Here is a 4971-nt window from a genome sequence, read left to right as displayed (position 1 = left end):
GGCGCCTGTGGCCCTCCCGCCACCCGCAGCCACGCGCGAGGGGACGGCGGGGCCCCGCCTGCCCCTCCATCCGGGGCGGCCCCGCCCGCGTCGCCGCGCGGTCACCATTTTCCCTGCTGGTGCCACGGCGCCAAAAGGCCGGGAAGCGCTGCTCTGGGCCAGTGCCAGAGCCAGCGCGCCTGAGCTGCTGCGACCAGCCCCCGGCGGCTGGGGACACTCGTCTGAAGAAGCGAGCTGGCTCCCTCTTCCGACTACTGGATCCAGGGGCGGATCCGGGCGGCGGCGGAGGGACGGGGAGCGATGTGGCAGCGCCACCTGGTGGCACGTCACGCCACCAGCACTCTCTCCCGAGCAAAGCAGACCGTGCCCTTTATGACACGGGCCTGACCTCCAGTGCTGAAATAGTGCCTGGCGCGTCCCGGCGGCTCATGACAGGCAACGTCTACTTATTGGGCAAAGACTCTGAGGTCTTTTATAATTAATAGACTTTTTTAGATGAACAGAAAAATTGGGGAGCTGGTACAGAGTTCCCATGAACCCTCCCGGTAATACACGCCCTGTTCATCCTGTTAATAACGTCTTCCGTTGGTGGGGTAACTTTGTTACATTTAATGAACCAGTATTGTTACGTGAGGACTAACCAAGTTCCACTGGCACTAAGCTTCACTCTTGGCCTGCATCCTATGGGATTTGCCAGACGCATGTCGTGTATCCACCATAGTGCCACCACGTTCAGATTTCCCTGCCTCTAGGGGTTCACTCTTCCCGGACTCGAAGCCCTGGCAACCTCTGGTTTCCTGGCAAGTGCTGCCTTTTCGAATGCCACGTCACTGGAATCGCATAGTCGGCAGACTTTTCAGATCGGCTTCTTTCACTTAGTGATATGCATTTAAAATTCCTCCCTGTCTTTTTTGTGGCATGATAGCTCATTTTTTCTTAGCACCGAATGATGTTCCATGGGCCTGGCGCACCACAGGTTACGCACCCGTCCACCTGCCGAAGGGCGTCCCGGCTGCTTCCGGTCGTTGGCAGTTACGGCTGTAAACGCCCGTGTGCAGGTTTTGTGTGGACACAAGTTGTCACCTCCTTTGGGCGAATACCAAGAAGTGCAGCCGCTGGGTCACAGGGCGAATGTGTCCGGCTCTGCAGGAACTGGCTGCACTGTCCCAAGCGGCCCAGGGCAAGTGTGTCCAGCTCTGCAGGAACTGGCCGCACTGTCCTGAGCAGCTGCACCATTTTGCTGGCACAGTCCCTGTGGCTTCACACCCTCGCTGGCGGGTGGCAACCTCGGGGTTCCAGGTTTTAGCCATTCTGGTGGGTATGTAGTGGCAACTCATAGTTGCTTTAATTTGCATTTCCCTGATGACATATGATTCGGAGCATCTTTTCATGTGCTTATTTGCCATCTGTGTATCTCCTTTGGTGGGAAGGCTATGCAGATCTTTGCCCATTTTTTTTTTCATTTGGGTTGTTTACTTGTTGTTGAATTTTAACTTAGTATATTTGTATATCAAATGTGTGTTTTGTAATATATTTTAATATTTATGAAATATACACAGATATTTAAATAACACATATTTGTTGAGATGTCACCTAAAATAATTTTCTATACCATCTGTGGCATGTGTACGACATTTGGGGAAGTATTATTTAAATCTTCCAATTAAAAAGAAAATAGCAATAGCACAGACTCGTTTCTGTGGACATACATTTAAAGCGAAATCACCATATAACACCCATGGAAACTCACTTTCCGTAGGCTGCAGCCTTGACAGACAGCTCTTTTTAAAATGAATGAACTAGTCCGACCCACGGGGCAGGAGGCTTTGCACAGCCAACATCCATGCACCACTGTTTGCCTCGGGAACTCATCTGCATGTAGATTTAAATTATATTTCTTCATAATTTTCTTAGTCCATTGGGGCTGCTATAACAAAGTACTATAGACTGTGTGACTTATGAACAACAGAAATTTATTACTCACAGTCCTGGAGGCTGGACATCCGAGGTCAGCTGCCAGCACGACCAGGTACTGGTGAGAACTCTCTGAGATGCAAAGGGCCATCTGCTCGTCTTCGTGCTGTGTCCTCATGTGGCGAAAGGCGAGGGAGCTCTCTGGGGTCTTTTGTAAGGACACTAATCACATTCACGAGGGCTCTGCCCTCATCAGCTCATCAGCCCCCTCCCGGAGACCCCACCTCCCAAAAGCATCACATTGGGGGGAGGTGTCAGCACATGAACTTGGGGGACACAGACATTCAATCTGTAACGACTTAAAGTAACCGCTGCTCCTCCCAGAGGTAATCTTGGTAATAGCCTAGTTTTAGACATGCTGCCCACACCAAGTGAGTTTTAATTTCAAATGATGTCTAGCAAAGGTTCCCAACCCGCCAAGCTGCAGATCTGTAACAGCCTGGCCGGGCTGCACAACAGGAAGTGAGTGGTGGGCGAGCGAAGCTTCATCTGCGTTTGCAGCCCCTCCCCAGAGCTAGCATTAGGGCCTCAGCTCCGCCTCAGATCATCAGGCGTTAGATTCTCATAGGAGCACCGGTCCCTGGTGCCAAAAAGGTTGGGGACCGCTGATATATAGCAAAGACTACGTAACTTTCTATTGCACGCCAGATCTTTCCCAGAAATACTCTGTATAGTGACACCACAGAAAAAGAACTGGATAAGACACAGGAGTTAGTGTGGTGATTTGTTACTTACTGGTGTGTTAAGTCACTTACCTTCTCTGAGGCTCCGTTCATTAGTCTAAAGTAAGCGCTCGCTAATGTTCTTTCTAGTTCTGACACTTTTATGATTCAATGATTTTTTTTAAGCTTAAAGACACAGGAAATCGCTACATAAAAATCTCTGCAAAAGTGGCAGGATATGTCTGACGTTTAGCCATTGAAGCTTTTACGTTATTCTCAGCTGAGGTCTGAACCAAACAACGAAGTTGTAAGTGGAAAAGCACAAGCCCATCTGAGATCATTGTGACAACCACGGCCGAACACAGTGCGTGCTGATATGCTGGGCTGTGCACATTCAGCAACAGAAATGAATATGAATAAAACACAGTGAAAAATATTCAGTGGAAACCTCAGACTAAGTGAGACGATGCCATCATTCTGGACACCCACAGCCCAAAGTTAAGCTGAGAGCCAGCCCGGAGCGTGATCCACCAGCTCTGGGCGCTAGGAAAGCCAAGGGTCTAAAAGATCTCCCTCACTTTGTGTGCGTCCCTCGGAGCTTGTTATGAATTGTAAGTGGTGTATGTAAAATACAACAGCGAAAGCGCGCCCACGGCCCTCAGTCAAGGTCAGCCGCCATTACGCCTGACAGGCACAGTTCTGAGCACAGGAGTCAAGTGGCTCCTCCCGGGCTGCTGTGCAGAGCTCCATGGCAGACCCGGCTCCCCAGTCCCAGCTTTCTGAATGTGGCCCTGCTCCGCCTTTCAACCGTCCTCCCTGCCCGTCCCCAGCCCCATCCCCAGCCCCATCCCCACCTCCAGCCCCATCCCCATCCTTCATCCCCAACCTCATCCCTTCCTCGGAAGCTGATGCTCCTCAGCTCTCCAAGGATGTCATCCACTCAGCGATTGGCAACTCCTCTGGAGGCAAAAGGAGGTCAGAAAGTCGGCGGGCACATAGTATTTCATGTGCCATCCAGAGCCATGTTCCGGGCTGATGGGATGAAAGCTCATGGGGGCATTACCACCCTGCACTCCAGGTGGCACGTGCCCGAGGGCAGAGTGGGCTCCTCGGAAGCCCCAGGGTGGCACTCTCTGGAATAGGGGTCCGTTCCAGGAAGGACAGACTGCTGTCCCCTAGGGTAAGAAGGCATCTGGTATACCCAGCTTCCACGCTCCGCTACAGGCTTCCTTGGAGGACGATTCCTCATCGAGGGCTCGGTGTGCATCTTGTGATTGGCAGGTATTCAGCAGTGGCAGGAACTAGCTGAGCCTTGGTGAGAGGGAGCCCTCGCTGTCCTTCCCTGTCGCTATGGCTATGCTGTCTGTGACTCACTGCTGAGGGAAGGCCAGTCACAAAACGATCACTGTATCCACTTGCCGAAGTTTACACTCGTCCACCAGCATTCACCCCAATACGTGCAGGATTTTGCAGAAGCTGGACAGACGACTCAGGCAGGGACGTGGCGGGGACCACGTGCCTGCACCCTATCCTCGGCGGTGCCCTCGTCTCGCACAGTGCTTACTGGGACGTGGTGTCACTGCGGATTTGCTTGGCTGGGGCTGCAGGGGAGTGGGTCAGTTCCAGGGACTCCTGCTTGGCCCCCCTTCCTAAGTGTCTCTGACTCCGTAGGACAAAGAGTCACCGTTGAGAACCAGGAATCAGGTCCACCAGAAGGACATGAGAACCCGGTGTGGGTCTCCGCAGCCCACACAGCTGGACGGTGAGTGCGCGGGGCGCGTCCGGCCCCGAGGCGGCGAGCCGTCTGACTGCAGCTCTGCGGAGCCCATCGGAGCTCGCGTGGGGCCCAGTGCGGGGCACAGCGGTTGCACAGTGACCGGAAGTGGGGCCAAGAGAACAGTAAGGGGAGAAGCGGCACCCCTACGAGAGGCGCCTCGAGGTCATGAGCGTGTCGATGCCGTGGAGAAGGTTAGAAACACTACGAGCACTCGGCTGCGGGGCACCACGGAGCAGAGCTATGAGACGAGGCCACTGGCACAGAGTGGGGTCTGGTTCCCCTGGTCTGGCTCAGGTGCCAGGTGACCAGGCAGAGCCAGAGGCTGGAAGCCAGGGTGAGGGTTCAGGGAGGGCACAGGCCAGCACCTAGAACCCGGGAGGCCCGGACACCAGGGGATGGTTAGGCTACATGGCTGCAAACTCACTGGAACCAGGAAGGCTTGGCCCGAGAGGGCGGAGCGAGAGGGCCGGGAACCCAGGAAGCGTCAGGGCGGAGACCGCGCTGGCCGGCATCGCCCCCCTCGCCAGGTCCTGTGTGCCTGCGCCTCGGCACAAACCC

Source organism: Pteropus alecto, unplaced genomic scaffold, assembly GCF_000325575.1.
Source record: "Pteropus alecto unplaced genomic scaffold, ASM32557v1 scaffold14, whole genome shotgun sequence".
Taxonomy (NCBI): Eukaryota; Metazoa; Chordata; class Mammalia; order Chiroptera; family Pteropodidae; genus Pteropus; species Pteropus alecto.
The sequence above is the reverse complement of the archived record's forward strand: the minus strand, read 5'-3'. Positions refer to the sequence as shown.